Below are 25,441 nucleotides of genomic sequence, written 5' to 3'. Positions count from 1 at the left end.
TCCATCAGTGACTGCATCATGGCCACCTTTTGCAAGGGGATTCTACAACTTGCGCAGTCAGCCAATTGTGTTGCTATTCCCTAAAACACTCATTAATTTGCAGTTTGCGCCTAAGGGATGAAAACTTCTGGAGCATTTGGTGGCACATGCATGCTTTTGTGTGCTTGAGTGGACAGTAAAGCTTCAGAGGCTCAACTCCAAGCATGTCAATGGAGCTGCTGCTGAATGGTCTCAACTGTTGAAGAATGCTTACCATTGACAAGCTTTTCCAAGTGCGTGCCGCTTCTCTCAACCCACCCCCACCCCCCCCAACCTCCACCCTGGCATGTGCTTGTGTAATTCCTTCAGTTGGTGCTGCCATGCCACCCTCACCCGCGGCCTGACCCACACTGGAGCCCTTGCCCCGCCACTGCACTGAAAGCCAGCCGAGATAAAACGATTTGCCTGTGCCCCACCTCACAAATGCACGGCGTCTCTTCCTTGATGTTCTATAGGCGATGCTCACAAGTGCTGTGCAAGATTGTGTGCATTCACCTCTGAGTTCCCCTTGAAATTCAGTTCCTTAGGTGCATGCATTTCAAAGGCAGTCAGGAAGCACGCCGTTCTGAAGTCATGATGATGCGGGCAGTAAATTTGACATGGGGGGATAATTCCAGTAAGCAGAGCTTATAATGAGATGCTAAAGTATTAAAATTAGATTCCTGATGTACGGCGGGGGGGAGCGGTGGGGGGAAACACGGCCGCCATTGACAGGTGGAAAGGATGATCGCAAACTGGTTTCATGACGGCGTAAAACTGACTTTTGGCCTTCTCGCCATATTGTCTGCTCTCGCTTGCATGACACCCACCGCCAACGGGACCGGACAATTCCACCCATTGAGTGATAAATTGGGATAGTTTGTGCTCATTTTTGCACACTATGGGCTGGAGATTGTCCTGGCAGCAGTGGCCCCATTAATCTATAAGTGGTTGTTGATCCCTTTAATTAAAGTTGTTCGCAGATCTTTCCCGCTGATGAACATGTATGTTCAGCTGTACAAGATTAAGAAGGGGCATTCAGCTCCAAAATGACCCTGCTGACATAAAATCAGCATTGCACACTGAATTATCTGCATAATTCTGGCTAATGCCTTCACTAATATGGCGTCCTGCGCAATTTGCCCCTAAAGTGTGCACATGTGCCATTGACACCAAGAAGAGCACTGGTAGGGCTGAACCTCATGCAGCCTGCAAGAGAGGGACAGGAGGTGCTGGGGTAGTGTGTGGTGTGAAAAATGGCAAGGGAAAGCGGGGAATTGGAGTGCCCATTGCCTCACCACTGCCATGAGTGGTGGGGAAAGTGGAGGACAGCCCTCCTTCCCAAATGCCAATTGTGCCACTTAAGCGGCCAATTAAGGGTCTCATTCCATCATCGCAGGCATTTTACCAGTGAAGGGTAGGCTGTTTGCCATGCGGGGAGACTGCCTGGTGAATCCTGGCAGCCTCCCTGCGGGTTTGAGGGGAGGGAAGCTCTCCTAATCAGGTACACTGTCACCCATAGAGTTTCCCCCCAATGGCAATGGCTGCTCCAGTGGCAACACTACCCCTCTGCCCCTTGCCAGAGCCTGCCTAATTGGCCCCGGTGATCCCCAATGCCATTTAACTTGCTGCAAGTGCATCATCCATTGCGGCAACTCTCAGTTGGGTGTAGTCCCAACAGCCCTGGTGATGCTGCTGGATTGCTGAGCTGCCAACCCTCTAATTGCCTGGCACCTCTTGGAAGCTGGCTCTCATCCCTCAATGGGATGGACGCCGTGTCAGCAGCTCATTAACTGCAAGATGGGCATTATATCCGGCCCGGTCTCCCTCAAAGGGCTGGGTTGCCCCCAGCTTTCTGGCCTATCAATGGGACCAGCACTGCCTGGACAAAATCTGGCCCATAATGTGCAAAAATGGACACAAACTATCCCAATTTCCCACCTAATGAATCCTCTGCATTCTGTCCTGCAGCCCAGTGAAGAATGTTTTCTCCCCCTCACAGAACTTTACCGCCTGACTTCTTCCTCTTTTCTCCTTATATTTTCTCTATATTTTTGTTAAAGCCTGGCTCTCATGTCAAAATTGACTGCTCTCACCCCCCAGTAGAATCCACTATCTAACTTGGCAAAAATGAATTCAAATTGATCAGCTTGACTCAGGAGCAATAAGTTTGAGTGGTTACTGGAGGTCATCTCAGCATAAATTTAAAACACATTTGTTAGAGCACAGTGGAGTGAGCTCTAGTCTGCACATGGCAATGTTACAATTCTATGCAATAATATTTGATCACCCTTATCAAAAGAAGTACAAAAATGTGCAATTAACCTCATTAAGAGTTCTTTGAAGAAATATAAATTCCATTTGTTAAAAATTCAATTTTAAGTGATATTTTTCCTTACCTGTTTATGTTCATTATTCCTCAATCAAGTGAGTTAGCTCAGCTTCTGTTTCCAGGGCTCTGTTAATGCTGTTCTGGCTTACTATGTGGAAGAATCACTGAACAATTCACTCTCAGGTCTTCATTCTTTCCCAATGGGGTAGTCAAGCCCTCCACTCCAATGCCAATCAAGAACTCACCACTATTCTACGACATTGACAATCCACAGTGCACTTTACCAAATACTTTGAACTTTCTGCCTGTGCCAACAAACTTCATAGTTGTTTGTGTACCTTACTGTACATCTGCACTATATTTTCAAATATCTGTACAAACACGTGTTTGAGCTGCCTTTAAGTGGAACAATACTGACATAAGCTAATTTGAAAAGTTTAACCATACTACAGAAGGGATGATTTTTTATTTACTTTCGGTGTGTCTATGCCCACAACATGTCTTAGCCTAGAAATTATTTGTTGATGTTAGAATATGAGCGCTCAACACAAAGTTATGCGGTTTCCCTGTCTGTTATTTTAATGAAGGGTTGTCCCTTCAATTTTAAATGTGGCTGCCTCCATTTAAGTAGTAGATAGATGAGCATCATACATTCATGATAAGTCCTATTTTCTGTCCTATCACCATTAATTTTTTTGCAAATGTCTTTAAATGCAGTGAACCACTGACTCAGGAAGAAACATTTAATCTTCTATTTTATCATTCTTTGTTCTGGGGTTTGAGTTAATTTTTCAAATGGAAACCACTGTTGTGACTTGTGAGTCCCAATTGCATGCTTGTTGAGGGGTGACCGAGTTGGTACTTTAGATAGATTAGTTTTGCAGACACTTCTTAGGTAGAACAAATTCTATTTAATTACAAAGTACTCAGCAGCTACACATGTGTGCTTCCACACCAGACACTATCTATATACTTCTGCTGCTCACTTGCAGACTACTGACTTCCAACTTACTACAGAGTTAGTCCACGCTACTCCAGTATTGGTAACACAAGATCATGCGATCTTCCTTTGTAACATTTTTCTTAAAGGTATACTACACATTAAATAAAACCATAGTTATCGCATCCCTCTCCCTTTACTTGGAAACACATTTTTTACATTTACAATTACAACCTTTTCAAAATAGCAAGTTATTTACACTGATAAATAATTTACAAATTCAGTCTTTATGGGGGTTTCCTTTGGCTTGTAGAATGTCTCAGCTCTACAACTTCAGATGCTTTGTTAGGAGCCTCATTTTCTGGAGTTGTCTGGACATCAGGTTCTTCGGCGGGTACTTACAAATCTGTTTCCTCAACTCTTGTAGGTACAACAGGTACTTCAGACACATCTGTATTAGGTTGAGTTCTTTCAACACAAAACATTGACTCAGTCATGAACACTGGTGGTCTCTCTTTTCCTCAAATGATCCACATGTCTCCATATGACTTGGCCTTCCATTTTCACATGGTAAGATAGAGGTCCAGTCACTGCACTTATTTCACCTGGTAACCGCTTTGATCCTTCTCCAAAATTCTTCACATATGCCGTCTCTCCCACGGTAAATTTCATTTCACGACTGTGCCAGTCGTGTCCAGTCTTCTGACTTCCTTGACTCCTTTCCACCTTCCCCCCTAAGTTCAGCATTATTAAGCTCAATCTTGTCCTGAGATGGCATTTCATTAATAATTCCGCAGGTGTGACATCTATTGTGTATGAGGGGTGGTCCTATAATGAAAAAGAAAGCATGCTAGCTTGGTTGCTAGGGAATCTCCAGTTAACTTTTGCATGCCTGACTTGAACATTTGAACTGCTCTTTCAACCAATCCATTTGAAGAAGGGTGGTACGGCAAAGTTTTCACATGAGTGATACCGTTGAGGCTGTTAAACCATTGAAACTCAGCACCCATACAAGCTGTGCCATTATCACATATGACCACTCTGGTAGTCCATTAATTGGAAAACTTCGACATAGCTTCTCAATTGTAGCAGAAGACATTGGTGACTTCACTTCATATATGCCCATCCATTTTGAATGGGCATCCACAATGAACAGAAACATGGTTCCCATGAAAGGTCCCACATAGTCAATGTATAATCATACCCATGGCCTTCCTGGCCACTCCCAAAGGTGTAAAGGAGCTGTTGAAGGTAACTTTTGCAATTGCTGACACTGCACACAAGAGTAAGCTCTCTAATTCTCTATCCATTCCAGGCCACCATAGATAGCTACGTGCTATGGTCTTTATTCGGGATATTCCTGGATGTGCATGATGTAGATCAATTAGCAATGGCTCTCTTCCCTTTGGAGGAACTATCACTCGTGCTCTCCACAATAGGATTCCAGCTTGGCTGGTTATTTCATGTCTCCTGTTAAAGTATGGTTTCATTTCGTCAGATACATGTTCTTGGGACCAACCATGAAGCACTTGTCATTGTACTAGAGATAGAACTGCATCCCTACTTGTCCAGTCTCTGATCTGTATAGCACATACCAGTGATGAATCTCAGAAATTTAACAATAACATGAGTCTTGTGGAACTGGACATCTTCATCATTTTCTTGTAAAGGCAAATGACTAAGTGTATCGGCATTTGCAATTTGATTTCCAGGCCCATGTACAAAAGTATACTCATATGCTGCCAGGATCAGAGCCCAATGTTGTATTCTTGCTGAGGCTATGGGTGGTATAGCCTTGTCATTATTGAACAATCCTAGCAATGGTTTGTGGTCAGAACTGATCGTAAAATGACAACCATGTACATACTGGTGAAATTTCTTGACACCAAAGATGATTGACAGGCCTTCATTTTCTATCTTTGAGTATCTCTTTTCTGCTGACGTGAGTGGTCTTGACAGATATCCTATAGGCCGTTCTGCCATTGTCCATTGATGGGAGAGCACTGCTCCCACTCCGTAAGAGGATGTGTCACATGAGCACACCAATTCTTTCCTCTGGTCAAAATGTACCAATAGGTTGGACAAGTGCAACAGTTGTTTCACCTTAGTGAAAACTTATTTCTGGAGCGCCCCCCAAGACCAACTATTCTTCTCGAATAGAGAATGCAGGGGTGCCAGTTCTGTAAACAAATTGGGTAAGAACCGCCCATAATACTTGATCATTCCCAAGAATGATTTGAGCTTGGGGGTACTTGTTGGCTCAGGTGCCTCTCTTATGGCTCTCACTTTTTCCTCAACTGGGTGGAGGCCCTGTGAATCTACCCGCTGACCCAAATAGATTACCTCCTTCACTTAGAATGTACACTTTTCTTTTTTTAAACTCACTCCAGCCAGCAAGAAACATTTTAAGACTACTTATAAGTTCACCAAATGTTCCTTTTCAGAGAGTCCTGTCACCAGAACATCATTTATATAAACTACAACGTGGGGCAGTCACTGCAGTAAACTTTCCATTGTTCTCTGGAATATAGCACAAGCTGAGGGGACACTGAAAGGTAATTGAGTATATTGGTACAATCCCTTGTGAGTATTAATTGTGACATAAGTCCCTGAGGCCTTCTCTAACTCAAATTATTGATAAGCATGACTCATATCAAGCTTTGTGTAGGCAGTTCCACCTGCCAGCTTGTTATACAGGTCTTTGATTTTTGGTATGGCGTGTCTGTCCAGTTTAGATGTCAATTTGCAGTCACCACAAATTCAGATGCTTTGGTCAGGTTTAAGGACGGGGATTATTGGTGCTTCCCACCCTGAGAACTGCACAGATTGTATAATGCCCCGGTTTGGTGTTGACCTTTTCCCACAGTGCATAAGGTATTGGTCTTGCCTTCATGAATCACGGGGTTGCCTCTGGGTCCACATTAATTTTTGCTTGCAGCCCCTGAATCTTTCGAAGTTCATCCTTGAAGACTGAGGTGTATTTTTGTAGTAGCTCTGGTAACCCATTTGCTCTTAGCTGGAAAACTTCAGCCCATTCTAATTTAACACTTTAGCCAGTTTCATCCAAGGACACTTGGCCCTTCACCTGCTACCACCATCAAGGATAGCTTTACTGACTGGCTTCTATAATGAAAAGTAATTCTACTTATGCCTTTGACTTGGATGTCTTCACCAGTGTAAGTTTTTAATTTGGCATCAGTTTCTTCCAAATTTAATTTATGTTCACCATAATTCAGGTATTTGAATGTGTATTCACCAATTACTGTAGTGAAAGCTCCTGTAGCCACTTCCATATGAAAAGTTCTGCCATTCACTTTTACTGTTACATAAATTGGGTCTGTTTTCCCTACCTTCAAGTTAATATCTGAATTTGTTGCTTCAGGCACTTCTACAATGTAAATTTCACAGGGTTTTCTCTTTTGTTTGAAAGTCTGCCTGAGTCTTTCTTTGCACTGTCCATTTTGATGGCAATAAAAACATTCAATTTGTTTCAAATTGCCAATTGTTACTAATCTGCTTATTTCCACCTCTTGTCATTATTCCTTGTTTTCACTGCTGAGTCAATTCATTGTATTTTTTTTTGCTAGCGGTGACTGTTTCCCGCTTCTCGGCAGCGTTGTGCACTTTTGCGCCATTTTTGGCTGGGGCTTCCTGCCCAAAGTGGAGGGAAGTGCCATTTTACGCTCCCTGCATGGTTTTTGAATCCCTTTCCATGCCTTTTCCATAGCCAGTGCTATCTCTAGCGCCTTCTTAAAATCCAAATTTGGTTCAGACAGCAATCTCTTCTGAATTGTGTCCTCATTTACACTGCACACTAAACAATTTCTGAGCATATCGTTTAAAGATGTACCAATCTCACAATGTTCTGTTAACTTTTTCAAACTTGCCACATAACAAGCAATTGTCTCTCCCGGGGCTCTGTTTCTTGAATTAAACTTGAAATGTTGCATCATTACTGAGGGCTTTGGCTGGTAATGACTCTTCATGAGGTCTACCAATTATCAAAATTTTTCGAATCTGGAGCACTTGGTGCCATCAAACTTCGAATTAAGCCGTAGGCTTTATTCCCACATGTAGATAAGAAGATCGCCCGCCATTTCTCTTCTGCCATAATCTTGTTTGCTTAAAAATAGAATGCAAGGCATTCAATATAATGAGGCCAATCTTCTGTGGTGGGATCGAATAGATCAATTATCCCGAATTGTGGCATTATTTAAGGGGATTGCTTCGACGATTTGAATGGAAACTTCTACTTACTCTGACTGTGCGAGGTACAGCCTGATTTTGATTCTTTTGATTTCCTCTCAACACTAGTTTGTTGTATCTTCCTTCTATCATTGCTTTCTCCTTGTCGCCAATTTGTTGCATCCTCATCGCAAGTTTGTTGGGTCTCCGCTTTATCTTTGTTTTATCCTCGCTTTATCCTCGTTTTATCCTCACTGCCAGTTTGTTGTGACTTATGAGTCCCAATTGCACGCTTGTTGTGGGGTGCCAAGTTGGTACTTTAGAGAGTAGTTCTGCAGAGACATCTTAGGTGGAACACACTCTGTTTATTTATGAGGTACACAGCAGCTACCCATGTGTACTTCTACATCAAACTCTATCTACATACTTCTGCTGCTCACTTGCAGACTACTGACTTCCAACTAACTACAGAGTTAGCCTGTGCTATTCCACTATTGGTTACACAAGATCATGTGATCTTCCTTTAACACATTCTTCTTAAATGTATGCTACACATTAGATAAAACCATAGTCACCACAATCACCTTAAACAGTACATAGAGAATACAGAGATCATTTCTGTTTGTTTGTTTAATATTTTTGTGATATTTGAGGTGTTATTCTAACATTTGAATCAAGGCACCTTGTTGGGGAAGGGTGGAGGGAGATTTACCTTGTTCTGACCATCCTATACTTGTATCTGGCAATGTGCAATTACTCAATCAGCCCTGACAAGCTTTGTCTAGATGAACATACAAAACAGGCAATTAGAAAAATAATACGCAACTAGCCCTCTTAAGGGTACTCTAAGCTCTTGAACCTATGCACATAGTAAATATATTTTAAATATCCTGTTTTATGTGCAATCTTATGTGCTTAGGTTCATTATTCCCCAATTAAGTGTACCAGCAGTGCTGTTTCTCCATGATATTTTTTAATGCTGATTTGCCCTTGGTACCGACCAATATCTGAAAGAAACATTGAACAATTCATCTTCAGATTTTGAACATCTGACACATGTGAATATGACACAGGTGTATACACTTACTCTTTCTAGTAAATATCTTTGCTGAAAATATCTGTTTTCTCCCCTGGCAGGCAATGATCTTGCCAAGAGTCATTTTCTTCTGTTACTAAGAGCATTAGTATCCTGCTTCCAGACTTCAAAACTCAACTAGGACCAACAGATATTTGAGGGGGTATCTCCTACAGCTAATTTTCTTTCTTGCAATTGAGAAAGATATTATACCACCCTTTACACTGTCATTCCTTCTCCTGTGAGTCTAAATTTAGTTACATCTGAATATGTAAGAAAGCAGTGGATTAGTTCAAGTCTCAGAAGGGAAGAAAGTGCTTAACACATTGTAGCACAAAATTAAAGTTAAATACTGTCTACCATTGCTAGATTTTGTCATCCTATTTGACCCTGATGTAAGCTTCTCACCTACTCCATCACAAAGATTGTTTACTTCCTCATCTGTAACATTGCTCACTTCTGCAGTGGCTCAACACATATGTTACTGAAACCCTTCCCCATGCCTTTGTTACGCCAGTCTTGACTATTGCAATGTCATGGTAGCTAACTTTGTGTCTCCATGGTCCATAAACTTAAGCTCATCCAAAATCCAGGTGACTGTGTCTTATCCTCCACCAAGTCCCACTTACCCGTCACCCCAGTCCTTCCTTAGCTACATTGGCAGCAATCCCCAACATCTTCAATTTTAAGTTCTTGTTTTCCTATTTAAATCCCTTAATGGTCTTCCCCTTTCCATCTCTATAACCTCCCCCAGCCTTAAAAGCCCTTCCAAAACTCTCTGTTCCTCCACTTATGCCTTCTTGTGCATCACCCTCCCTTCATTCCATTATTGGTGGATGTACTTTCAGCCCCTACTAGGGCTGAAAGACTAGGGGCCCCTACTTTGTAATTTCCTCCCTAAACCCATCACCTTTCTACCACCATTAAGATGTCTTTAAAACACATCTCAGATCAAGCCTTTGATGTCCTCTCCTAATGTCTCCTTTGGCTTGGCTCTTTTTTTTCTGGTTACAATGCTGTGAAGCACTTTGGGAATAAACAGAGGCAAACCAGAGAACAGAGTGGCACTAGAAATTTAACAAAAAAATAAGGGGTGTAGGATCCCAGTCCTTCCTGGTTACAACAGCCATAACATAAAATAATTAAAGGATGAATCTCGCCTCCATTTACACCATGTACAACTGCAACTTATATCATATGCTTGACTGGATTTACCTTTTGCTTTACTATGTGACTTTCAAAGTCTGCAAGTAAGACACATCTAGATTATGAAATTTTGAAAATTTGCCCTTCGTCTTTCTGATCTATCTTCCATGAAAATTTTACAATTTATTGAATATTTTATATAGAGCAGAATCTTCTGTTCGTAAAATGATGCACGGTGACATTGGACGTGCGTCCCGACCTCACCTCGTGTCATTCTGATCTTCCTTTCAGCAGGCGCGCACCAGAGTCCGCTGCATGCCCGTTGAACTGCCAAAGGCCTGTTAAGACCATTAATCAAACAGGTAAGACAATTGAAAAAGCTGCCTGTCCAACCTTAAGGTTGGTGGGCAGGCAACGAGCCCAAGTGGCCATTGCATTTTTTATGAAACCTCATCCACGGGTGGGATGAGGTTTCATGAAGGGTATATAACATTAATAAATATTTCTGGAACATTTGAAAAACATGTCCCAGCTCTGTCACATGAGGGGACATGTGTAAATGACTCTGTATTTAAAGTTCATATTATGAAATTAATCTCCCTGAGGCAGCTCCACGCCTCAGGGAGGTTTTTGCACTCTTTCACCTGCATGCGTGAAAGAGCGCAGGCCCCGACTCTCCCTCTTTCCCCCGCCCGCACAGGTAGCGCTGAGCACTTCCAGGCGCACATCACATTGGGTGGGTCTTGAATGGCCCACCCGTGCAAAATGGCAGCGCGCAATTACATCCAACAAAACTACTCAAGCATTTTTAAGAAATAGAAAACCTAGGAAACAAGGCAAGCTTAGTGAACATTATGAGATAAATCCTATGACTTTACAGAAGTTAAATTTATTTTGGGAAGTAGTGCAAAAAGCATGTCGGCAGCCCATTTTTCACATTGCATGATTTTCTTTTGAGTTGATGAACAGAGGAGAGGTGTTGGAGAAGGATGACATGGTCACCCCTGTCAGAGGCTGGTCAAGGCAGAAGAGATGGGTTAATGTAGTATGATTCCAGCCATAAAGAATGTTGTTCCTTATTTTGTGAGCATTTGAGTCCGTGGGAGTTCAGGAACTTGATTAGGGAGATTCACTTATAGAGTTGTGTGAGATTGGCAAGGATCTGGGAGATGTGAAAACATTCAAGTCCTTGGGAGATGAATAGTGCTGCAAAGCAGTCAGTGGTATATTTTTTCAGGAAGGAGGTGCTGGTGGTATCTTTGAAGGAGAAAGGAACTGTGCCTTAGCAGAGGGAAACACTTTACTAGGTCAGCTAACTGGGTGATCAACAGTTTAATGGGAATGTGGTCTAGAGTGCTGTGAATGTCATGATGAGAGCTTGGAGAAAGCACTGGGGAAGATAGGAGATAAAGTAAAAAAAACAATATTCTGTTGTTATATACAAATGTAATTACTGACAATAAGCATACTTCATTTAAAACGGGGAGATGAAATTCGCAAACTATTATTTCAGACCAAGTTTCAATATTAAAATATTACAACAGCTTCTTTTCTATTATGAACTTACCACAGACAGAAAGAACCTTGTGGCATGGGTCAGTAATTGGTTGGCAGCAGACAAAGAGCAGGAATAAAGGGAAGGTCCTGTGATTGGCAGGATGTGACAAGTAGTATTCCTCAGGGATCCATACTACGATGTCAGCTTTTCACCATATATATCAATGACTTGGATGAAGGAATAGAGAGTAGTATATCCAAGTTTGTGAAGGAAACCAGGGTAGGATGTACATGAGGTTTGGTAGATAGAAGCAAGAAGTTACAAAGGGAAGAAGTTACAATGAAGAGTGCAGAAGGGCTTGCCAGGAACAGCACCAGGCATACCTAAAAATGAGGTGTCAACCTGGTGAAGCTACAGCACAGGATTACTTGTGTGCCAAGTCCAGTCGTGAATGGTGGTGGACAATTAAACAATTCAAAGGAGGCTCCACAAATATCCTCATCCTCAATGATGGAGGAGCCCAACACATCAGTGCAAAGGATAAGGCTGAAGCATTCGCAACTATATTCAGCCAGTGGATGATCCATCATGGCCTCCGCCAGAGGTCCCCAGTATCACAGATGCCAGTTTTCGGCCAATTAAAGTCACTCCACGTGATAGCAAGAAATGGCTGAAGGCACTGGATACTGCAAAGGCTATGGGCCCCGATTATATTCTGGCAATAGAGCTGAAGATTTGTGCTCCAGAACCTGCCGTACCCCTAGCCAAGCTGTTTCAGTACAGCTACAACACTGGCATCGACCCTGCAATGTGGAAAATTTCCCAGATTTGTCCTGTGCACAAAAAGCAGGACAAATCCAACCCTGCCAATTATCTCCCCATCAGTCTATTTTTAATCATCAGTAAAGTGATGGAAGGGATCACCAACAGTGCTATGAAGTGGAACTTGCTAAGTAATTCCCCACTCACCAGCACTCATTTTGGGGTTCCGCCTGGGTCACTCAGCTTCTGACTTCATTACAGCCTTGGTCCAAACATGGACAAAAGAGCTGAACACCAGAGGTGAGGTGAGAGTGACTGCCCTTGACTTCAAGACAGCATCTAACCGAGTGTGGCATCAAGGAGCCCTAGCAAAACTGGGGTCAATGGGAATCAGGGGAAAACTCTCTGCTGGTTGGAGTCATACCTAGCACAAAGGAAGATGGTTGTGGCTGTTGAAGATCAAGCATTTCAGTTCCAGGACATCACTGCAGGAGTTCCTCAGGGTAGTGTCCTAGGCCCAACCATCTTCAGCTGCTTCATCAATGACCTTCTTTCCATCATAAGGTTAGAAGTGGGGATGGCTGCTGATGATTGAGCAATCTTCAGCACCATTCGTGACTCCTCAGATACTGAAGCATTCCATGTCCAAATGCAGCAAGACCTGGACATTATCCAGGCTTGGGCTGACAAGTGTCAAGTAACATTTGCTCCACACAAGTGCCAGATAATGACCATCTACAACGAGAGAGAATATAACCATCGCCCCTTGACGTTCAATAGCACTACCATCGCTGAATCACCCATTATCAACATCCTGGGGGTTACCATTGACTAGAAACTGAACTGGACTAGCCACATAAATACTGTGGCTGCAGGAGCAGGTCAGAGGCTAGGAATCCTGTGGCAAGTATCTTACCTCCTGACTTCCCAAAGCCTGTCCACGATCTACAAGGCACAAGCCAGGAGTGTGATGGAATACTCTCCACTTGCTTGAATGAGTGCAGCTCCAACAACACCTAAGAAGCTTGACATCATCCAGGACAAAGCAACCCGCTTGATTGGCACCCCATCCACAAACACTCACTCCCTCCACCACTGATGAACAGTGGCAGCAGATTGTACCATCTACAAGATGCACTACAGGAACTCACCAAGGCTCCTTAGGCAGCACCTTCTACCCACAACTGCTACCATCTGGAAGGACAAGTTTACTAGAAGGGAACATCACCACCTGGAAGTTCCCCTCCAAGCCACCCACCATCCTGACTTGGAAATATATTGCCGTTCCTTCACTATCGCTGGGTCAAAATCCTGGAATTGCCTCCCTAATAGCAGTGTGGGTGTATCTATGCCACAGGGACTGCAGCAGTTCAAGAAAGCAACTCACCACCGCCTTCTCAAGGGCAATTAGGGATGCACAATAAATGCTGCCCTAGTCAGTGATGCTGATATCCTCAAAATTAATTAAAAAAAAAGAGAAGATTAACTATTGGAAAAAACAATGGCGGATAGAGTTAAATGTGGGGAAGTGTGAGGTCATCCATTTTAGATTAGAGAAATTTTTTAAATGGTAAGAGATGAGAGCTAGGGAGGAACAAAGGAATTTATATGGCTATATACACAAATCAGTAAATGCCAGTGCATAGGTACAAAAAGATTAATGAAATGCTCACCTTTATCTCTTAGGGATTAGAATTCAGAAATGAGGATTTGATGCTTCAGTTGCACAAGCCTTGGTCAGATTATGTCTGGAATACTACATACAGTTTTGACACTGAATCTTAGGAAAAATATTTCCACCTTGGAAGGGATACAGTACAGATTCATCAGAATGACACCAGCTTAAAAGGATAAATTATGATGGCAGGTTGCATAAACTTGGTTTAGAAGGTGATCCAGCTGCAGGATTAAGTAATTGAGGGGTTCAATAGAGACGATGCAGAGAAATTATTTCTTCTGGTGGGGGAACCCAGAGCAAGAGGGCATAAATGAGAGGCCATTTAGGAGTGAAATTGGGAAGCACATTTCCACATGAAGGATGTCAGAAATCTGCAATTTGCTCACCCAAATGCTGTGGAAGCTGAGTCAATTTTCATGACTGAGATCAATAGATTTTTGCTAGGCAAGGGTTTCAAGGTTGTGTAGAATAAAGGAAGATAATTAAATTCAGGTATAGATCAGCCACGATGTAAGTGAATGGCTGGACAGGCTCAAGGTGCTGAATGGCCTACTCTTGTCCATAGAAAGCAATTAAACCACAGGTGCTAATAAATAAAATAAATATAACTTATTTAGAATGGGTATATTTTTCTTTGTGTGAAAGTTAAATAGTATTTCAGTTTGATTTTCGAGTGACATAACTCAAGCTAGATAATGATTTTGAACCATGGGTATTGGGTTTCTCCTGTTTGGCTGCCATGTTAGCTGATATTTTTCTTTCTCCTCAGGTACTGTTCCCCCACTCCTTTAAATCTGCCATTATTACCCCTCTCCTCAGAAAATATTCACTGATCATTCAGTTCTTACAAAATACTGCCCCATCTCCAATCTCCCTTTCCTCTGCAAAGTTCTTGAACTTGCTGTTGCCTGCCAAATCTGTCACGAAGCTCCTTGGGCGGGATTTTCACAGAGTCATGGGGACTCGGTGAACCTTTAAAAATGGTGAATGGGTCCCGGATCAGGAAGTTGTGCTCCCTTTCCGACAGATCCCATTTTTGTCAATAGAAGAAAGGGAGTTGGGCATGACTCATGCATGAAGGAAACCCAAACTCAGCAGTGCTGAGTTTAATTAGACCCCATTTTGGCTGTAGCAAAGACCTTAACCCTGAATGTGGGAGTCATGAATTTATGGAGGAGAGGTAAACGCTTGTGAAGGATGCATAAGGTATGTAGAACTGTCAAGCTGTCAAATTATTTAAATGCCCAATCCTTTAAAAGTTTAAAAAGCCTGCATCAGTGAAAGTTGAAAAAATCAAGCTGTGAGGTTATTTTAATCCCTAGTCCTTAAACTAAATTGGAAAAAAAATCTTGCCTGTGTCAGTGAGAGTTGAAAAAAATCTGTTCCATTAGTTACAATAGCTGTTTGTTAACAATGCCCCAAGGGCTACCATTATATCATTATTAATGGCTGGTTGTTTTCCACACCTACAATTATCCCAGCATAAATGTTATAAATTCACAGTTTGATCGACAGCTCAAAAAGGTTTTTAAAGGATTCACTGTCTTTGATATAGTGTTATGAATACATGTCTTTTTGTTTTGATAATGGATTAAACTTAAGGGGCTTTTAAAGTTTTGAATAGGCTGTCATGAGTGAGAGTGTTCTTTTTTATTATAGTGAAAACTGTAATAGATTTTCAAAGTTTATTTAATTTAATCTCAACGGCTCCTGAGGCTGCCCATGGTGAATACTGGTGAGTTGATATGGAGGCTGTAAGGATCCATGGAGGGTGGGTGGGTGGCATGAGTTGGCATGGAGGATATGAGAGGTGTGGGGGCATGAGTTGTAATGGATGGGGCATGGGGAGTGGGTGGAGGGGTACTGGGGGGTGAGGAGTGAGGTCTAGAGGGCCTAATATTTAACAAAACAACTGGGATGAAATCCCAGAGAATCAAGACCGGCCTTTTAAACTGCCTGCCTTGGCACTCAGCAGCCATTATGGCCACCTCTGATCTGCATCCAGGAGCGGTGGGCCTGACTCTATCCTGCATCTGGCCCCCTGGAGCAAAAACCACACCATTTGGGGCACTGCAATGCAATAGTCAAATATAAGGGGAGGCAGTGTCATACTGATAGTGTCACTGGCCTAGTAATCCAGAAACCCAGGGTATTGCTCTTGGGACCAGGGTTTGAATCACACCATGGCAGATGGTGAAATTTGAATTCAGTAAAAAATGAAACTAGTATTGATTGTTATAAAAACCCATCTGGTTCATTAATGTCCTTTAGGGAAGGAAATCAGCCATTTGGTCTATGTACAATTCCAGACCCACAGCAATGTGGTTGACTCTTAAATTTAGGGATGAGTGATAAATGCTGGCAGTAACATCCACACCCCGTGAATGAATAAAAAAAACTCTTAGATGGCCTCCTACTTTCTACCCTCTGTCTCAGGGAGAAGGTCCTTTGCATGGGAGCAGTCCTAGGTCTTGTGAATACAGGGAAGGATTCTGGCATTGGGGTGAAGTCCTGGCAATGGAATAGTGGCAGAGTATTATAATATTGACTTGCTGGTATACTGTCATGGTGGAGGTCAGGTCAGTGTCTAAAGTCCTCCAGCCTTCTCGGGGAACAAGCCCAGCATTATGAGATCCAAGCTGAATCTGACATGCTCCAGATAATCAGATTTCTGCTGAACAGCCTTACCCTAACCCATTTTGAGTTGTGAAGTATGCTTCCCCCAAAACATTGTGAACTGTGTCCTAATCCACACCAAAGTTCTATTCAAAATAAATACTTGTAATTATATTGTAATCCTTTTATGACCTTGGGACATCCCAAATAACTTTACAGCCAATTAAGTACTTTAAAGTGTAGTCATTGTTGTAATGTCAGAAACACAGCAGCCAATTTGTGCATAGTTCACAGACATCAACGTGATAATGGACACGCAATCTATTTTTGTAATGTGGATTGAGGGATAAAATATGGTCCAGGGCACTGTGAATAATTCCCCTTCTGTTCTTTGAAAAAGTATCCTTGAATCCTTTACATCCACCTGAGAGAGCAGACAGGTGCCTCAGTCTAAAGTCTTGTCTGAAAGACAACACACCCCTGTCAGTGCAGCAGTCCTTCAGTAATGCACTGGGGCATCAACCCAGATTTTTGTGCTCACGTCTCTGGAATGTGAAGTCAACCCACAGCTTTTGACTCAGAAGTGAGAGGGCTACCAACTCAGCCACAGCAGACACAATCACCATCACCCTTGTGCTCACTGACCTACGTTGGCTCCAACTTAAGAAAAACAGTGATTTTAAAGTTCTTATCCTTGTTTTCAATCCCCGCTATGGTTTCACCCCTCCTTATTTCTGTATTCTACTCCAGCCCTACAACCCTCAGAGACACCTGCATTCCTCCAATTCTGGTCTCTTGGGCATCCCCAATTTTATTCTCTCCATCATTGGCAGTCATGCTTTCTGCTGCTGCAACCGTGCTTTCTGCTGCCAAGGCCTTGAGCTCTGGAACTCCTCCTCCCTAAACATTACAACCCCTCTCTCCTTCTTCGTATAAGCTTTTGGTCATCAAACCCAACAGCTCCTTATGTGATTTGATGTCAAATTTTGTTTGATAATGCTCTTTTGAAGCACCCTGAGACATTTTACTACAAAGGTGCTACATAAATGCTAATTGTTGTTGCTGACAATGTCAATCATAAGCCTTTCATTTTAGTTCAAAATACAGTTTAAAAATCTTTTTCCTTGAGAAGGACAGCAAACAATTTTTGAGGATTAAAAGTAGTTTGCTTTGTATATAAACTTGGAAACTGCAAAACAAATGAACCTTTGATCTTTTATGAGGTACTTTTTGTTTATGAGGTAATCTATGTTTATTAAAGACTGCATAAGTTGTCTGACTTACTAAGTGTGTACTTAGGGCTTTAAAGCAGGAATTTAAATGCAGAAATTAAGTAAAATGGGTAAGTGGGGGAAGCATACTTCACAACTCAAAATGGGTGAGGGTAAGGCTGTTCAGCAGAAATCTGATTATCTGGAGAATGTCAGAGTCAGCTTGGATCTCATAATGCTGGGTTTGTTCCCCGAGAAGGCTGGAAGACTTTAGACACTGACCTGACCTCCACCATGACAGTATACCAGCAAGTCAATATTATAATACTCTACAACTATTCCATTGCCAGGACTTCACCCCAATGCCAGAATCCTTCCCTGTACTCACAAGTCCTAGGACTGCTCCCATGCAAAGGACCTTCTCCCTCCACACTCCCAGATCCCAAAAACCAGTCCCGTTACCATCCTGATTAGGAGTGGAACAACATAGCTGTGGCCCATGCTTGAAAAATGTTGGCTGGAATGGTTCAGGACATTTCTGGCATGACCTGCATAATGCACCCTGACACCCTCGAATGCAAACTGATTTGACCTACAATCTGCTGCATCTGAGCTGATGCATGTGGGTGTCAGATCAGGTGAAAGTGCTTTTTCATCATAAGTCTGGTGTACAAATAGTTTTTTGGTAGTACAGAACTTGATTATTGCTGAAAAAAGACATGTTGTCAAAACTTTTCGTCTTACACTCATCAGGACAGTTCGCAAGAATACCAATAGTAAAGGGAACAATAATTTACACTACATGAGAAGGGAGTGCTGATTGGTTGACAAGTGGACTCTGATTGGTAGAGGCGTTGCCATGGAAAATGCACCAGGGAATAGCTAACTGCCATGCTTTTGTTCAAATTCAAACCAGGCAGGTCAACTCTGATTGGTTAAGGCATTGCTATGGCAAATGAACCAGGGAATGACTGTCCCCTATGCTTTTGTTTAGTTAAAAAAGGCACAATAGATGGGCACACTCCTTCTGTCTGCAAAGAACAGGGTTCTGTGTGTGAATATTAGTATATATGCCTGACCCCTGCCAGTTCTCTGCAATTATGGATCTCCTTTTCCCCCCAAGAGAGAGGGAAGAACATCAGCGAGTTTATTACAATCTGTTTGGGTGAGATGCCTATCACAGCTGAATAGCTGGAGGTAGGTGAAAGCAGCAAGAAGAGGATCTGAGGCTAGCAACATTTGGTATATTTGTGGGGGTGAGGTGGAGTATCTGAATGTTAGACATGAATCCTGATTGTTGATGAGTGAATGATGGGGCTGTGGTACATTGAGTCATGTGACATGTTGGTAGATTGGTGGGTAGGAGATGTCATGTGAAGATGCACTCACTGGCCTTGACCAGCCCTGTGAGAAAATTGAACTTTTTCCAGCACTGCAGCCAAGTTCTTGGAAACAGTCTCTCAGAGTTGATCACTGTGGCAACCTTCTCCTATTCCCTTCTCAGGGTCTGTCTTGAGGGTCTGTGGGAACAAAGCGTCTTTCCTCCTTTCCACCTCCATCAATAATGCATCCAATACTGCAGCACAAAACCTGGGAGCCCTCTCTTTTGTATGTCGTTCTATTTGTTGTGCTTTTCTTTTCAGCCAAGCCTTCCAGAGACAGTTACAGTAGCCCCTGTTGCATAAGTGCATCTCCCCTGTGAGAGTGGTAGGCTACTTTTATGAGGTCCACTCAATCTATGTGTTGTGCTGTCCATGCATGCTGATCGGCCCCCTGTTGAACATGTAGCCAGTCAGCAGTGCATTTCATGCTGTGTTGTACGCTGAAATCATCTAGATGGGCAGGCAGCACAAAGTTTCCTGCTTCAATGGGGGCTGTATGCAGGGTAATACTGCATCACAGTTCCTGTGTCTGAAAATGAGCTTTATAAAATTTTCCCCCTTGATGTTTTTCCTTCCCTATGTTACAGACAGGAGAGAGAGAATCTGAACTTCTGTATCCTCTCCCCACCTGTGCATAAGCAGAGGTGTTTTTGAATTATTTTTAAAGTAGGCTGTGGCATATTTCCCCAAACCCTCAGTTTGTGTTATCCAATTTAATAATAACTCACAGCAGACTCATGTTATGATTAACTTAGAAGGTTAGTTTATTGACATTTAAACCCGGGGACTGAGGTGGGGTGGGGGGGTGGGGGGGGGGGGGGGGGGGGGGGGGGTGGGGAGGAGGGTGGTGGGTAGTGTTCGCAACCACACACACACACACTATATATATATATATATATATACATACAGTAAGAAGGGGGATACAAAAGAGGAAGATTTACAACTATGGGCAGCAACAGTAAAAGAACCACAGAATTGAATGTTAGTTCATGTGATTTTCAGAGTCCAAGAAGTCAAAGTCCAGATGGTGTTTCCCTCATGGTGGAGTTCAGTCCAGGTGACTTCCTGGTTGGAGACAGCAACACGAAAATATCCTTGAAATGAATGACAATGCAGCACGGTGGGCTTTTTGTGCTTAGAACATTTGGAAACACTAATCAGAGACTTATAAAATCAAACAGGTATCGAGGAGTTGAGAGATGGTGGCTGGCTGCTTGGTTAGCAGTTGGCGCTAAAACAGCAGACTGACGGTTTCTGACTTCTCAAAGGAATATAGAGATTTCAAAATGGTCACCTGAGTCATGTAACCTTCTTTCTCCAAAATGGTGTCAAAACAGGTGTTTATCTATTGCCTGGAACTGGCTTTTGGTTTCAGGACTGATAATGTCCCAAACATTAACTTTTGAAAGAGTTACCGTCAATATTGAAGTTCTTTTATCAGGAATCCATTGTCTAGGCAGACCCTCTGACTCTGCTAGAGACGTAAGCTAATCAAGATGCAAACCACATCCATTGTTCACTCAATGTTCCTGTTTTGAAATGGATCTGGACAGTCCCAGACGTGAGATGGATATGTCAACAACTATGCAGACATAACGAGTTTCGATCTGTTAATCCCCTGATTTCATGATTATAATGTCCTTACAATTGGATGTGAGATTTCATGATGATGAGAGGACGATTCTTTAGTTCTTGTAACTCCTGATGGTAGCTTCCAGAACAAAGGGCCAATCCTGTGGTCATGAGACTTGTAGCAGCCATCTTTTTGGTTCAGCAGAAAATCCATTTTAAAAATAGCAAAAAAATATAAAGTTTCGATATATATATAGTTCTGGATTTCTTTCCATGTCATATTGACACAACACCAAGTTTAGGATTCAGATACCAATTTTAGTGCCTTAATCCCACCCCAATTAATGTTAGCTAGCTAAGTATAGAACTGCAGCTAAACTGTAAGGTCCAGTTCCACATCAAGGGACTGTAATACTATTGTACAAGACCATCACTGTCCTAATATCTATTAATTACAAGTAAAGGCTCAATGGGCAAGAAAGGAAAATACTGTGTTCCTAAAAAATCTTTAACTGCTACATTAACCTGAAATTTACAAAAAAGATGGTGGAAAATTATCTTTAAAAATCCTTGGTGATACTCTCCCTATTTATAACTATTTTAAGGACAAGGAAAGATTTATTAGATTTAATTTTGATGAAATTGTGTAATCCAGGTGCGTTCAAGTCCTAGATGTGGTCAAAAAGGTTATCCAAAGTCAGCACAGCAATCAACTCAATAAGCTGTGTCAGCTTGGTTGGCCTCCCAAAAGAAAACAATAGATTACCTTGAGGGAGGAAACTTGTGTTTAATATGTTGATATCATAATACATATCACACTCTTCTGGCTAAAGAAGGAATTCTCTGGGGTTGGTACGTGATCACAGATACTTGGTGAGACAATCACTAAGGAAAGCATCATGTACACACCCTATTTACAATAGAAGCTATTTAAGAATACATGGGAATGTTTCTAAACTTATTTGCAAAATAAAAGTATTAGCCATAACACAGAAGAAGAATAGGCTGTGGATGAATAGATTTACCAGATCTCATTTAGTATAAAGACACCCGGCAAACCCTTGCCAGAATAGCTATATTTTTGTAATGTCAACACTCTTTGTCAGTTTCCCTTCGCTATCAAAGATAGCTGTGTTTTGCATGCATAGTGTCATCTGTTGTGTGATCGAATGTGGCTGCGGAGCCCAATTGCAGACCTGCAATGGCTTTCCACAGGGCAGGAAAGAATGAGTTGTCTGACTTTGTTGGGACTGCCCGGTCTTTCTAGCTTGCCTTTTGTCCGTAGCTGCCTGACTTCTTCGCTATTCAAATGAAGCGATTCTACTATTTAAGATCTCTCCCCAGGTAACTTTTTCTTGCGCATTTTTCTCATAGTACATGGTGGACTTGCCATATTTCCAGAGGTTTACCTTCAAGGTATCCTTGAACCTTAATCTTGGTCTACCTCACCAGTGGCTTCCAAGTTTAAACTGTGAATACATGACTGCCTTAGGGATTTTATCACCAGCCAACATTAATTTCTATCCAAATCAATATTAACAAAAGGATAAATATTTGTACATGCCCTGGTCCAGATTATGACCAATAGCTTCAGATGATATTAAAAAGAGTGATTGTCCATATATATAGGGCAGAATTTTGTCCTTGGTGTGCAGGATCAGCGGGGACGGTCGGGAAGCCAACTGCCACCCGCGATCAGCCGTGCTGACTGTGATGACTGCCACTGAGGGATTCAGAAGTCATGATGATGGACACAGCAGGCAGGAGGGCAGGTCAGCGGGGCATTCGGCTACGCATTTCTCCAATGAGTGCCTCGCTGCTCTCCTGGAGGAGGTGGCAGAATGGAGAGAAACACTTGAACCCAGGGAAGGGAGGAGGAAGCGGCATCCCATGATATGGTGAGATGCACATGGGTGCAGTGCTGTAAGCGTTTCAATGATCTGCGATCAGGAAGGGTGAATACCATGTTGGTATGGATCACTTTGTAGAGCAGTTAAGAGCTGCCCATGCCCCCGTGGACCTCAGAAGTGTTAGAGTGTTAGTGGCAAATGTCAATGAGGCAGAATCTGGGCAAGGGGGTGAGCCCTGGCTGCTTTTTCTGAGTGCCTTGCAGCTCCAGAGTTACGAATTGGCTGAACCCTGTGAGGTGTTCCTTAGGTGGGTTTGGCCAGGCTGCAATGGCACTGCAGGTAGAGAGTAGACTAATCAATGCTCCTCTATCCTTTCAGGAGAAAACATCCCGATACAATGCAGACAGGTTACATACTGGTGGGGGACCGCCACACCTACTAATCCTCATTCGTTATAAGCAGGAGGCCCTGGAGCTGGAGAGGCGCCATGTGCCTAGGTCAACCAGCTGCGGTGAGGTTGGGGTGCCACAGGGAGGTAAGAGTGCAGTGCACTGAAGCAAGAATATCAGTAATTGCAACCATTCCACCGTAGTCTCTATATTGATGTGAGCCTCGAACCTGGAATCTCCATTAATAATGGAAAGACGAGGGCACCCTAATGCATATCTCTGTCTCATGAGGCTGCCAACATGCGCAGTAACAGTGTGATGACTTCAACTAATAACACGATCTTGTTCTTCCTTTTAGGCTCACCATCAGCCTTTCTGGATGAGGAGCCTGAAGCCCCACCCCGGACCCCTGAGGACTACACTGATCAGAACACACCTGTGTCACACCTGCTCTCTCAAGCAGGGACCAGCACAGATACCAGCACCTCAGTGAGCATTAGATCACTGGCTACAATCTTGGTGCACATTGGTGAGGGCACTTCACACTCGCTTGAGGTGCAGGCAGAGGCAGAGAGTGCCAGAGCGCCGGCACATGGAGGATGGCTGGGGACCAGTTGATGGCTGATGATATGCCCCGGAGTCGTCCCTGAGACAGCAGATGCTGGAAGTCAAGCAGGGTGTGCGGGAGGATCTGGTAGAGATACATGAGGGAATGCGTGCCATGGTCTCTTTTGTGGAAGACTACTTGCAGGGCGTGAGCAATGAGTTGATCCTCATGGCCAAGTGCAATGCCTCCTTCATGGAGAGAGTGGCAACTCTCTTGGAGAGGCTCCTCCAGGAACTGAATCAGGGGTTCCTGAATATGTGCTCGGACCTCCAAGCCCTCACACCAGCAATTACCTCAGTGGTCAGTGTCAGTGTGGGAGATGGATTGGGTACCCAGTATTCCAGCTAGATGCCTGTCCATCAGTGGTGAACAGGGAGTTCCAAAGCGACTTCTCATTGACGCATGAGCTGCCTTTCATCTCTGCGGGCTCCCCTCAGGGCACTCTGAATGAGGGCAGCAGCTCCTCCACCCCTCTGCCAGTGACCATGGCATCCAGTGAGGCTGCAGCAACTGGGGAGAAGCCAGCCGTGGCACTGGCTGCTCCCTCCTAGGTGGGGCCAGCACAAGCTCCACAGGCCAGAGGACCCCTGCCAAAGTTATCAAGGCCACCAAGACAGCAGAGTGAGAAGGCTGTCTCCAACGCCGGTGCAGTGAGGAGGGAGCACTTAGACGTAGCACCCGCAAGCGAAAATTTAAAGCACCTTAATCACAACATGGCCTGATCACAGGTGATATTTGTTGCCCCATTTTTCCGTTCAGTGTTTATTGGTGTGACAGAAAACATTTGTCAATGTTAATTTGTGGAATGTTTGCCAGGAACCAGTTAATTAAATATGTTTTTGTGCAACTGGCCTCTGGATGCTTTATTTGTTCTGCAGGTGCAGGGTAAGCCATGACGTTATGATGGACATGTTTCTCCTTACACTATGTGCCATTTCAATGTTTATGTTATTGATCAAGGAACTGGTCCTGTCAGGGATCAAGTATGGAGCCTACAGCCTTGGCATGTGGTGGTGGCTCTTATTTGGTAGGCTAGCTGAAGAAGCATTGGATCAAAGCCTTCTGGGGTGTACCTGTCTCCCTGGAGATTGTCCAAGTCAGCTCTATCCTGTCTCTTTATGGGCTATGTGGAACATTCTTTGTTCCAGTCCTACTCAGGCCCCCTTCCATAACTCTTTCTCCAGTACATTGATGACTGCTTCGGTGCCACTTCATGCTTTCGTCTGGATCAGGAAAATTTTATTAATTTTGTTTCCAATTTCCACCCCTCCATCATTTTCACGTGGTCCATCACTGACACTTTCCTTCCCTACCTTGACTTCCTAGTCTCAATTTCTGGTGATAGACTGTCCACTAATATTCATTACAAGCCTACTGACTCCCACAAATACCTCAACTACAGCTCCTCACACCCCGCTTCCTGTAAGGACTCCATCCCATTCTCTCAGTTCCTTCGCCTCCGTCACATCTGTTCTGATGATGCCACTTTCCAAAACAGTTCCTCAGACATGTTTTCCTTTTTCCTTAATCGAGGTTTTCCACCCGTTGTGGTTGACAGGGCCCTCAACCGTGTCTGGCCCATCTCCTACGCATCTGCCCGCATACCTTCCTCTCCCTCCCAGAACCATGATAGGGTCCCCCTTGTCCTCACTTAACACCCCACCAGCCTCCGCGTTCAAAGAATCATCCTCCGCCATTTCCACCAACTCCAGCATGATGCCACCACCAAACACATCTTCCCTTCACCCGCCTGGCAGCTTTCCACAGGGATCGTTCCCTCTGTGACACCCTGGTCCACTCCTCCATTACCCACTACACCTCAACCTCCTCCCATGGCACTTTTCCATGCAACCACAGAAGGTGCAACACCTACCCCTTTACTTCCCCCCTCCTCACCGTCCAAGGACCCAAACCCTCCTTTCAAGTGAAGAAGCGCTTCACTTGCACTTCCCTCAATTTAATGTACTGCATTCACTGCTCCCAATGCGGTCTCCTCTACAATAGAGAGACCAAACGCAGACTGGGTGACCGTTTTGCAGAACACCTTCGATCTGTCCGCAAGGATGACCCAGACCTCCCTGTTGCTTGCCATTTCAACACTCCACCCTGCTCTCATGCCCACATGTCCATCCTTGGCTTGCTGCAATGTTCCAGTGAAGCTCAACGCACACTGGAGGAAC

Source organism: Carcharodon carcharias, chromosome 2 (assembly GCF_017639515.1).
Source record: "Carcharodon carcharias isolate sCarCar2 chromosome 2, sCarCar2.pri, whole genome shotgun sequence".
Lineage (NCBI taxonomy): Eukaryota > Metazoa > Chordata > Chondrichthyes > Lamniformes > Lamnidae > Carcharodon > Carcharodon carcharias.
Note: the sequence above shows the minus strand (reverse complement) of the source record.